We start from the raw sequence: 13,245 nt of genomic DNA on the forward strand, positions 1-13,245 counted from the left end.
GACAGGCTTCCAGAAGAGGCAGGTCCCCGTCCTGGCTCTATACTTAGTGGCTGAGAGAACTTGCAGGAGGTTTGTTTGGGGGATTTTTAAAGCAAAGCTCTAAATACAAATTATGAAGCAGGGGTGGGGGGCCCAGGTTCTGCTATGGAATAGATGCTTCCTTGCTTTCCAGCATGAAGGTGACTCAAGGAATAGGCAGTTACTCTCCAAGGGAGCCCCCCCCCCCGCTCCCCGTGCCGAGGGGGAGACAACTTCGTTCGCCAAATGACCTGACTGACCCTCAGCTCTCACATCTGATGGAGGGGAAGAAGCCTGTCCCTGCCCAGTTCACCAATGCGGGGGGAGGATTAAATGGAGATGACACATGCATGGACTTTGTAAGCTGATGTGGCAATGGTGACATGAAGGACCACGATTACTCCCGGGAGAAAAACATCTCCCTCCGGCTACCAGCTCTGAGTCCGACAGGAGACTCCTTTTCATCTTTTTCCAACTATTTAAATGCTGCTTTCTTGGAGCCACATCTCAGATTCGGTACCTGTAGGGTAAGTTCTCGTTCAATATGGACCTAGATGGTTTTAGGTTGGCTTGAGCTGGGAACTTGTTTTTAAAAATGACCCTTTTCATCTGTTAGGGTCATGGCAGCTCTTGGACTCTCCACACCAAGTCACTGCCAAGTCCCAGGGTGGGAACAGAAGCAGAGGGAGAAACGCCTTGCGTATGGGAAGCCGCCTGCCTTGCACCCCTGCTTAGCAACCCCAGTAACCTGGAGTCCAGATGAGTGCTACTGACAAAGGGCAGGATGGCTCGACAGGGTCATTTGGGCCTCCCTGGTGACTCACGTAACCCATCCCTGGGACTTGTGCCTCCAAGGAGTGTCCCTGGGGAGGACCAGGCCAGCAGGGCTTCCTTGAGTATCTACTATAGCTCAGCCGTTCCCTGTCTGGCCGCCAGGACCACTCATTGCTCCCCAAACCGTCTGGGGCCTTTCACTTGGCCACAGTAGTGGACTTGCCATCTGTCTCCTTCGAATGCCTGTGCCCCGTCGCCAGCCCTCTCTGCCGGGAAAACTCCTGTTCATGCTCTGTGGCCTCCAAATGATAATGTCCTCTGTGAAGATCTTTCTTAACACCACGCCTCACGCCAACTTCCACCCCCAGGCCAGTGGTTGCTCCTTCTGTTTGTAATAGTGTCTCAGCACAGAGCACCGTGTGATTTACCTATGTATCTGCCTGACCAGCCCACGTGTCTACAAAGCTCCGAAAGAGAGCCAATTCCGTTGGCGTCTGAATGCCTCAGAAAATAGTACAATGAGGAAGTGAGAGAACGAATGGGAAGGCGGGGCCGAGGGGAGGCTCTGTTTTGGTTTTGAATGGGAAGAGGAAGGCTAGAGATGGGCCTGGAGTGAACTCAGAGCCTCTGCTTGGCCGTGGACCCTGCCCACCCTGCTCCTCAAGGGGTCATGTGCATCCCTGACGAGCCAAGCCCAGGACTGGAAGGCTAACCTCTTTGTTTCGTGTCCCCGGGGTTGGGCCGGCACAAGGCCAGCTCCCTAAAATGGCCCGAGAGGTCTTGTGTCGGAGAGTGCTCATCTCAGAGCTTTTCCACTTACCCTTGGGCTCAAACCCTTCCTCTCCCCAGTCATCCCTCCACAATCCTCATGCCCCTAAGCCTTCCACACCTCCACTCTACCTCAGGGGCAGTCTGTAGATAGCTTCTTTCCAACCTCCAGAGAAATTGCTCTTGCTGTCAGCTTCTCACCAATCCCATCGTCCCAGGTCTCGCTACAAGAACAACTGCCAGCCTCAGGGCACCACAAGCTGGCTGATCTGTGATTCAGCAGAAACCCTTGATTAGGCCGGTCGGGGTGATGCAGCAGTGGGGGTCTTTCTCCTCACACAGGCTCAGACTTGCATGCTCAGCTGCTCAGGAACAAGAGGCCCTCCACAGACAACCCATCCCTCAAAATAGGGCTCAGAAGTGAGAAGATGTGTGCCAGTTCCAGAGACAATGGGGTGTGAGAGTCGACATTTTCCCAGGAATTCTGTGATTCCAAACAGATTTTCTTTTTTTAGCTCCACACAGACCAACAGGCTTTAGGAAGGGCAAACTTCCAAAAGAAGCTTCAGTCGATGACCCTGTGCACACCATGTGTTAGGTGTTGCCTTAACTAGCTGGGAATAAACCCATGGTGGGGCCCACATGAGATGCCCCCAGAGCCTTGGTCGAGGTGCAGTTCAGATAATCCAGGGGCTGCAGCGTTCTCGCCACACCTCCTGAGATTTCTCTTTTGGTTGCCTCACAAGCCCCCCACCCCATCCCTGCTCTGTCCTCTACCCACAATGGAGCTCTGCCATTTTTAGGCTCTGGGGGAAAAGGAAGAGCTCCCTGTTATGACACTAAGGCCAAGCTACATTATGGAGAGAGAGAGAATGAATAAATGAGTGAGTGAGTGGGTATGTGTGTGTGTCGGGAGAACAAGGGAAGGAAAAGAATGCCCAAAGGCAGCCCACATCTCCTCTCCGAGATAGGTTTGAACAGAAAGCTCTGTCCAGAGGAGGGCATAGCAAAGCACGGGCCAGGAAGCTGTGTGGTGAGTGAGAGACAGGAGAGCTGGATTTAAAAACTGACTTTTCAACTTATTAGCTTGGTTATCTTAGGCAAGCCATTAAAATCCTCTGATTTTCCATTTCTTCATCTGTAAAATGGGGAAAACCAACTCCTGCTTATCTCATAGGAAGTGAGATAAGTGGTTATGAAGTCCAAAAGAGTCAAAATACTTGAAAATAGTGAAGAGCTGTAGAGACAGGAGGAATCACGCACTCTGATGGTTGGGAAGGGCTAAGAGGGTTGACTTCTATCCAAGTGGCTAAGGGCAGGATGCCAAAGGCTAAGGTACTGTTTCACAAAGGTGTGTCACCAAAATGTAAAGCCCTGAGATCCTCGATATTACATTTATGGGATGGGGAACGTGGGTGGTAAGCGATCTCGTGGTGAGTGGTGTATCGGTCTGCTTGGGCTGCCGTAACAAAATAGCGCCCACTGGGTGGCTTAGACCATAGATGTTTATTTTCTCACAGTTCTCAGAAGCCAGAAGTCCATGATCAATGTGCCTGCAGATTTGTTTTCTAGTGAGGCCTCTCTTCCTGGCTTGTAGACAGCCACCTTCTCACTGTGTCCTTACATGGTCTTTGCTCACACAGAAAGAAAGATCTGGTGTTTCTTCCTTTTCTTATGAGGATATCAGTCCTAATGAATTAAGATCCCACCCCATGACCTCACTTAAACTTTGCTACCTCCTTATAGGCCCTGTCTCCTAATCCAGTCACACTGGGGGGTTAGGGCTTCAATATATGAATTTTAGTGTGGGGCGGGGAGATACGATTTGATCCGTAACAAGCAGTGTGGCTGGTATGTGTTATATGGGTGAAGTGGCTGTTCTTCTCAACCCCATATCCCAAAGGATTTCAACATTTCCCAGCAAGTTCCCCAGTGAGTCCAGCAACCACTCAGCTCAGTGCCTTGTCACTTACTACCTAGGCTACTGCTTAAGTAGTTACATCCCATTTCTGATCCCTCCCTGCTCCACTCCATCATTTGTGTCAACACGATGGTGTCAAAGACTAGCTCTGATCACGTCCCCAAGCAGAACAATCAGCTGAAAGGCCTTCACGCTGCCCACAGACATTTCAGCTCTTTTGTTTAGCCCTAAACCACTCTCCAGCCTCATCATTTCTAATGTCCCAACCTGGAGTCAGTGCTCCTACAAATCTAGGATATCCAGTATACTTCCTCATCTTCTTGTTTCCTTTCACTCCCCCCAGGTCAAAGTGCCTGCCTGACCTCCCAGCACACCCCTATCCATATAGTGCCCATCTCCACCTATTAATTCTCCAAAGCCTACCTCAAGTCTCACCCTCTTCACCAAGTCAGAAGCGACCACAGCAGGGAGTGTGTGCAATTCACCCTTAATCGTTCAGTTGTGTACAGTAGACAGGACTATAAGGGTCTTCTCTCCTGTATTAACTTGATTATAAGCTCCTTGAAGGCGGAAAAGCTACCTTCTTCACCTACTTACCTGTAACACCTGGTACAGTCCTATAGCAAGCATTTAATAAACATCAGCTAGATGCCTGGCAAATCTGCCGTCTACATCAAGAACACAACAGAAAACACTAAACGGAGGCAATGGAACTGGAGGTAGCCTAGACCTGTGGCCTAAGCAAACGTCCAGGTAAAGGAGAAAGCCAAGGAACTGTGAAAGGTGACAGTTTTTAACGACCATTGAAAAACTAATCATCTTTATTGAGGTATTACTTACATAAAACGCACCAATTTTACATGTAGAGTTGGATGAGTTTGGACATGTGACCATCACTACAATCAAAATATAGAACATTCTCCTCACCCCAAAAAGTTCCCTTGTGCCTCATCCCAGCCAATCCCCAGCAATAGATAATGTTGATCTACTTTCTGTCACTCTAGATTAGTTTTGCCTGTTGTAAAACTTCTAATAAGTGGATTGTATTTTTATTCATAAGAGTACGTTTGTATGTATGTATAGTATGTATGTACAGTATGTACATTTTTGTGTCTGGCTTATTTGCTCACCTATTTTGGAAAAGCATCCATGTCGTGTCTCAGTTCATTATTTTTATTGCTTAGATGTAGTCCATTTATGGATATACCACAATTTGCCCTTGCATTCATCTGTTGTTTAACATTTGAGTTTTTTCCAGGTTTTGGCTATTATGAATAAACCTGCCATGAACATCTGTGTACAAGTCTTTGTGTGGATATATATTTTCTATGTTTTTTTCTTTTTTTAACACAAGGGTCTTCTATGTTTATTTTTCACACAAAGGCTTCCTCTGAGTTCTTAAAATATTTAATTTTTATTGGAGTCTAGTCGCTTTACACTGTTGTGATAGTTTCTGCTGCACAGCAAAATGAATCACTTATACACATACATATATCCACTTTTCTAGATTCTATTCCCATATATGTCATTACAGAGCATTGAGTAGCGTTCCCTGTGCTATACAGAAGATTCTTTTTTGTTTTTTTAAAGACGTTGATGAATGAGTGTTGAATTTTGTCAAATTATCTTTTCTGTATCTATTGAGATAATCATATGGTTATTCTCCTTTATTCTATTGCTGTTGTAAATTATATTGATTTTCAAATATTAGACCAACCTTATATTCTTTAGTCATGTTGTATCGTCCTTTCTGTATGTTGATTTGGCTTGCTAATTTTTTTTAAAAGAATTTTGTGTCTATGCTCAGGAGGGCTATTGGTCTGCAGTCTTCTTTTCTTGCAATGTTTTTGTCTGGCTTTGGTATCAGGGTAATAATGGCCACACAAAATGAGTTGCCACATATTTCTATCTTTTCTATTTTCTGAAAAGAGCGTGTGTAAGATTGGTATTATTTCTTAACATCTGATAGAATTTGCCAGTAAAACTATGTGGACTTAGATTTTTCTTTGTGGAAAGTTTTAAACTACAAATTTGATTACTTTAACAGATATGTGGCTATTTAGATTTTCTATTTCTTCTTGAGGTAGTTTTTATCACTTTGTGTCTTTTGAAGTTTGTGTCCATTTCATCTATATTGTAGAATTTAACAGTATAAAGTTTTCATATGTATTTCCCTTTTAATATTTTTAGAATCTGTACCAATGCCCCCATTTGATTTGTGATACTGGTAATATATTCTTTCTTTTCTTCCTTGAACAGTCTAGTTATTGATCTTTTTAAAAAACCAGCTTTTGTTTAATTGATTTTTCTCCATTGTTCGTCCATTTCTCTTTTATTTCCACGCTTATCTTTATTCTTTCTTCTACTCACTTTGTATTTAATTTGCTCTTTTCAATTTTCTTAAGGTAGTTGCTTAGATAATTGATTTTAGTTCTTTCTTTCTTTAAAAAAATATTTATTTGGCTGCGTTTGGTCTTAGTTGTGGCACACGGGATCTTAGTTGCAGCACGTGGGATTTTTCGTTGTAGCGCAGGGGCGCTCTAGTTGTGGTATATGGGCTCCAGAGCACGTGGGCTCAATAGTTGTGGCACAAGGCTCTCTAGTTGTGGCACACGGGCTCTAGAGCACATGGGCTAAGTTGCCCCGTGGCATGGGGGATCTTAGTTCCCCGACCAGGGATCTAACTCATGTCCCCTGCGTTGGAAGGCAGATTCTTAACCCCTGGACCACCAGGGAAGTCCCTCTTCTTTTCTAATACTAGCACTTCAAGTATAGATCTCCAAGTACTCCACCTGACACATTTAAATACATTGCTTTCATTTTCATTCAGCTAAAAATATTTTCTAATTTATTTCTTTTTCTTTATTAACCCATGCAGTTAGAAATATGTTATTTCATTTCTAACTATTAGGGATTTCCACAGATATCTGTTATTGACTTAATTCCACTGTGACCAGAGAACATACTTTTTGTGTGTGTGAGTATATTGGCATTTTGTTGATGAAAGATTAAAGCTTACAAAGATAGACACAAGCCTAATCAAACTCCTTCATTCTTAAAATTATTTAGATGGGAAAAACAAATACCACTGATTAAGTCATTTGCCTCAGGTCTTACAGTGAAAGGCACAAGCCTCTAATCTCTGAGGCCAGACCTCTTTCTAGTATACCACACCATCTTCAAACCAGCATCAAGTGTTCGTGAATTATACATCTGTTTATACTTCACCCAAACTTATTGTTTGCTTTAAACATTGTCCTGTCAGGAAACCTTCTCAAAGTCTCATTTTATCTCAGCATATTCATCAAGGAATCTTTTATTCTAACCTAGGACTCGTTGGAATTCCACACACATTCCTCTCAACCTGAACTTTTTTTTAATTTCCATTTTTATTGTATATGTATATATATATTTTAAATTTAATTTTATTCATTTATTTTTATACAGCAGGTTATTAGTTATCTTTTATACATATTAGTGTATATATGTCAATCCCAATCTCACAATTCATCCCACCACCCCCCACCTCTGCTTTCCCCCCTTGTTGTCCATACATTTGTTCTCTACACCTGTGTCTCTATTTCTGCCTTGCAAACCAGTTCATCTGTACCACTTTTCTAGATTCCACATATATGCATTAATAGACAATATTTGTTTTTCTCTGACTTACTTCACTCTGTATGACAGTCTCTAGGTCCATCCACGTCTCTACAAATGACCCAGTTTCATTCCTTTTTATGGCTGAGTAATATTTCATTGTACATAGGTACCATGTCTTCTTTATCCATTTGTCTGTCGATGGGCATTTAGGTTGCTTCCATGACCTGGCTATCGTAAATAGTGCTGCAATGAACAACAGGGTGTATGTGTCTTTTTGAATTATGGTTAGAGAACATACATTTTTAACGTTTTCATTTCCTCTAAAATTATCGAGATTTATTTTATGGTGCAACACATTGGTGGTGAATATTGTATGTGCACCTGAGAAGAATGTGTATTCAGTTATTGGTGGATGAAGTGTTCCATAACTGTCAATCAAGCCAAAGTGGTTGATAGTGTTATTCAGGTCATCTATAGCTTTCTGATTTTTCTATCAACTTGTTCTATCAATTACTAAGAGAGGAGTGCTGAAATATCCAAATATAATTGTGGATTTTCTATTTCACTTTCAGTTGTCAGTTTTTGCTTTATACATTTTGCAGCACTGTTATTTAGTTCCTGCATACTTAGGATTGCTTGTCTTCTTTATGAATTGACTCCTTTATCATTATATATTATCCCTCTTTCTCCCTGGAAATGTTCCTGTTTTGAAGTTTATTTTGTCCTTTATTGATAAAATCACTTCCAGTTTCTTGTGATTCATATTTGTCTAGTATAATTTTTTCTATTCTTTTATCTCAACTGTATTTTACAGTGTTTTCCTCATAGATAGCATTTGGAATGATAATCTCTGTCCTTTAAGTAGAATGTTTAGACCATTTACATTTAATGTAATTATTGACATGTTGGGGTTTATGTCTACTGTCTTGCTTTTTGTGTGTTTCCTATCTGTTCTTTGTTTACTCTTTTCTCAATCAATTCAATCCTTTTTGATTGAATATTTTTATGGTATTCCATCTCCAATATTGCCTTATTAGCTATGCCTCTTTTTAAAATGTTTTTAGCTGTTGCTCCAGGGTTTACAATGTGTATCTCTAATTTATCACAGTCTATCTTACAGATATCTTCCTGGTTTTCTTCCTAACTCACTGGCAACTCCTCAGTCTCCTTTTCTGGTTCTTCCTTATCTTCTCTACCTGTAAATCAGGCCACAGTCCTTTTCTCTTCTCTACCTATTCTGACTCTCTGGGTAATCTCATCTAGTCCTATGGTTTTAAATCCCAGCTATATATTCAGTCTTAACTTTTCCCTTGAGCTCTAGATATCTAACTGCTTGAGTAACACTATCCCTAGATGTCCAAAAGACATCTCAAGCTTAACACATCTAAAGTGGAGCTCTTGATTTTCCCTCTCATACTTCTCTGTCCTTACCCCTGCCTGGTCTGCCATATTTCACTTAATAATATCACTCAGTTATAACAAAAACCTAGTAGTTAGCTGTGAATCCTCTATTGTTTTCATCTCCTATATCCAATTCATTAGTAAGTCCAATGGATTCTGCTCCCAGTATAACTCCTCACCATCTCTGTTGCTACCATCCTAGTCTAAGCCACTACCATCTCTCACTTGCACTCCTAAAATAGCTTCCTGATTTCCTTTCTTCCATTATTGTTCCCTACTGCCTTTTCTCCACACAGTAGCTGAAATGATCTTTGAACAAAAATCCCATCCCCACTCCACTCCTCTGCTTAAAACCTACCAGTGTCTTCCCATCACACTCACAATAAAAATCCAGAACTCTTTTGTCCAACATGATCCCAACAAAATTTGGTGCTGGCCTACTTTTCTGGCATCATCTCTACCATGCTCTCCACACACAATAAACTGCAGTCACACAGGAGTTCTTGCTGTTCTTAAAAACAAGCTGAGCTTTTTCCTGCCTGAGGGACTTTATGCTAGCTCTTCCCTCTGCCTGGTATCTTCATGGTCCACTCCTTCTCAACATTAAGATCTGTGTTTAAATGCCACTTCTGACCGACCCATCTTAAATATCTCCTCATGCCCAAGTCACTATCCATCTCCCCTTTACTCTGCTTTGTTTTCTTCACAGCATTTTTTACCATTTGAAATTCTATTCATTTACTCATTTTGGTTGTCTTCCTTCTTAGAATGTACCTTTGGCAAGAGTAGGCACTTTGTTCAGTGCAACATCTTCATATTAAGAACAGTATCTGGCACATAGTAAGTGCTCAATAAATATGAATCCATCACAATAGGCTTTTCATTTTTTAAAAGAAAAGAATCTTTAGGAGTCAACAGACTAAAAACATATGAGTGAAAATTTACTTTCTCTTGGTTCCTTGTCTGAAAACGGTTTGTTAGATATAACTCTTTTCATTAATAGACTACAGGTTCTGGTTTGTCCACAGAAAGATTCCTGTACTGAGTGACTTACCAGGCTAATCCATCCTGAGAAGTAGATAATGATCTTTAGCCCAAGTTCTCATAGACAATGCTGTGTGCTGCTCAGTCTCATTGGGTACTTTTGATGAACTGTCAAAGCCTGAAGGAGCCAGAAATCACTCCTTAGGAAATCCTAACTCGGAACACTTCCTATTTCCCAGACGTCCACATAGCATATAATACGCTGCACTGGGCTGCCAGATGTTTCCTTTCTATCCCACCATTGTCCCAGGTCACCCTCTCCATTGAGATGGTGCAGCCATGGTACTAAAGGGAGCATCTATCTGTTATTAATGGATATTCATCTTATAACTTTTAAAGAAGGGCCAAGGTACAACTGGCAAATGGGAGATACTATGGGAAGAGGAAAAAAAATCCTTGCATCTTCCATGCTTTGGAGAAGATGGAGTCAATGGAATCTTCATTTGGTCAAGTTGTCAATATATCAAACCAATCTGGTGACAAGAACAAGGCTGTAAGGAGAGAAATTATTAGGACTATTAGGCCTATATCCAGAAAACAAGAACAGAGATTGGGCACAGGGTAGGCAGAATGGAGGAGATGAAGGTAAGCCCCTCAGGATCTACTAGAGAAAGACTCTATAGGAAATCCTATAGGAGCTGCTGCCACCAATACACAATTTTCGTTAATTACCTCAATTGTGGCTCTTATCCCCTGAATAAGAAACACGGCTTTACTTCTAAGCAGGCAGTAAGGCTGGCAGAAAGCTGAAACCTGAAAATCAGCAGATACAGGGCTGCATACAGCCCTTACTATTGAAATTAAGCCACGTCCAAAACACAGCGGGAGGACTCCAAATAACTTCAGACAGCAGCCAGCCATGCAGGGCCCTCACCAGGCACCGGATGGACGCGCTCCGGACTTAGCAGCCAGCCATGCAGGGCCCTCACCAGGCACCGGATGGACGCGCTCCGGACTTGTCAAGAGGCCCAAATCCCAAGTGCTCATTTCAATAACATAAGAAAATAAACATGGGGCTTATTTATAGCACAGGAAAGGGACTGGGGCAAAAGAACCACTCATTCAGTAATCCACCCTGACGGGGCCAGATAGGATCCAGACCCCCAAGCTCTCTGGCAACAGGGTGAGCAGAAATAGGGGCCGGAAAAAGGCTGGCTGCCAGCATCACCAGGTACAACCTGGCAAGGACGCTGGGTAAGGACAGAGGAAGAGATCCATCATTGCATCTCACCCACCCAGGTCTAAGTGCTCTTGCCATCTCCAATTTCTGGTTGAGGAAACTAAGGCATAGGAGTGGACTCCCTCAAGGCCAAGGAAGGCCCAGGGTTCAACTCAGAGTAAGGTGCTATGAGACGAGGAAATAAAACAATGCTCGCATCCTCCAGGCACTGCAGAAGATGGTGTAAATGGAATCCTCATTTACAGGTGGGACTAAAATGTATGTTGTGGAGTCCTAGGCCACTGATGGACTCGCACCATCTCACAGAGCTAAGAACTCCCACTGGAACTGGAGCTCCTGGAGATCAAGATTGTGTCTTATTCCATTCTATCTCCTGGACCCAGCATAGGGTCTGGCAAAGAGTACATTTTGATGAATCAATGATTCATCAATTTCTAATTGATGAAACAATTAGAAAACTGAATGACTGAATACTACCTTACCTGGGTCAGTAACTAGTTGGTTGTTCTTCAGCTGTGATTACCAGAAAACCAGACAGTCCTTGAGCTTCTTCTTAGGCATAGTAGTTAATGATAGAAGCTGGCAGCTGTAAATAAAAGCTCAAATAGATACACTGTGAGGGGAAGGCTCTGCAGAGTGGGTGGAATGGCTGGAGGCTTGGGTCCAAGACCCACGGATTCCGGTCCCTGCTCTGTTGGCAGCTGTCACTCTATGTGCAGCTCCTGAGACGCTGGAGATGAGCTGGTGCTTTGCTGAGGAAACCTCTAGCAGACACAGCTGCCTGGTACCTCTCAAGAGTGACCCAGACATCCTGCCCTTTCTTCGTCTTGGCCTGACAGCTCTGCGCCAGTCAGGACTGGGAAGAAATGCAACCAGGGGCCCAACCAGTTGGGAGCTGAAGAAAGGAAAAAACTCTACCCTGAAAAGGCTGTAAATTTGAGGAAACCAAATGCCAGACACACATGCTGGTGACTCAACAATTTCTTGAAAAGGAGAGAAGCCTGGAAAGCTGGGAGAGGGGGCCAAACTGCCCAGCCACCTTCCCTGTGTTGCCAGCAATGGTGAGCCTGACATTGAAAAGCCGAGGCACAACATTGCCTGGACAGACCACACAACCCCTCCCTGGGAACCTGGACGTCACAAAGCCTGATGCGGGGGACCCTTGACAGTCCACTTAACAGAGGTGCAAGAGAGGCTGTGAGTTTAGCTTAGGACGTTCCCACCCTAAAGAGGAGGAAAAGCTTACAAGTGAGAGCAGAGTCCACCTGCCTACCTTTCCTCTGCCAGGAGCAGCTCAGTGAGGCCTGTTCAGATCATCACACCAGGCCTACTTGGCAAATTGGAGCCAAAAGCTGCCCCCAGTTTTACTCAGAAGCAAACACTAGCCTAGGACAGGAGCCCCAGGGCTTGGGACAACTCTCGGGTGAGACGAGCAGCCAGACCCCAGGGTTCATATGCCTCCGGGCCCTGAGTGGAAAGCTCAAGTCACTTCCAAAGGCTTCCTGGACGGCAGCCGCCTACCAACATGGCTGGCGCTCCTGCCAGGACTGCTCCTCAGGAAGTGGCTGAAGGGGTGAGGGGCCAGTGGGCATTCTCTGCCTCTGCCTCTCTGAGCCAGGGCGGCTCAGGAAATGACCTGCTGTGGCTTCTGCTGCTGCAATAGAAGACGACCAAGAGAAATGGGAAAAGCAGCCTACCCCCAGAGATGCTACTGTCCCCAAAGCAAAGGAAACCCACCAGGCTCAGGGTGGCTGGATGATGGGGAACCTCCAACACCCAAAACCTCCACCCTCTCAGCTGGGTTCCCCCGGGATCCTGGGACTGCAGAGCCAGGAAGAATCCCCCCAAAACTGAACCACTTCCCAACACGTCTCTGCTTCATCTACTTCTTCTTCTTTTTTTTTTTTAAAGATTTATTATTTATTTATTTTATTTATTTTTGGCTGCTTTGGGTCTTAGTTGTGGCACGCGGGACTTTCGTTGCGGCGTGGGCTTCTCTCTCGTTGTGACGTGCAGGTTTTCTCTTCTCTAGTTGTGGCGCGCAGGCTCTCTGGTTGAGGCGTGCAACCTCAGTAGTTGTGGCGTGCAGGTTCAGTTGCCCCACGGCATGTGGGATCTTAGTTCCCTGACCAGGGATCGAACCCGCATCCTCTGCATTGTAAGGCGGATTCTTTACCACTGGACCGCCAGGGAAGTCCCTGCTTCATCTACTTCTTAATTCTACCATCAAAGGGTCTTGGACTTGAACCCAGCAATCAGACCTTTAGAACTCCGTGGCTAGAAGCCTGCTACCTTTCAGTGGCAAGGATCCTCCAGTCAGGACTGTCCCAGGAGGAAGCCGGGATCACAGAGCTATTAGCAACCTCTTCGGCAAGTGACAGCACGGAGGCTGCTGGCCTCTTCCAGCTCCCAGTCCTGGTCAGCACAGGCCAGGATGATGGTCACTTTTTCCAGAGGCAGCAGAGAAACTCCTAAAAACCACAAGCTGGAAGCACATAAGGCTTCAGCAGAGAAGCCAGAGTTCTGACCTTCATGACAC

This window comes from Delphinapterus leucas, chromosome 7 (assembly GCF_059928025.1).
Source record: "Delphinapterus leucas isolate spDelLeu-1000000601 "Yukka" chromosome 7, BTC_Dleu_Yukka2, whole genome shotgun sequence".
NCBI lineage: Eukaryota > Metazoa > Chordata > Mammalia > Artiodactyla > Monodontidae > Delphinapterus > Delphinapterus leucas.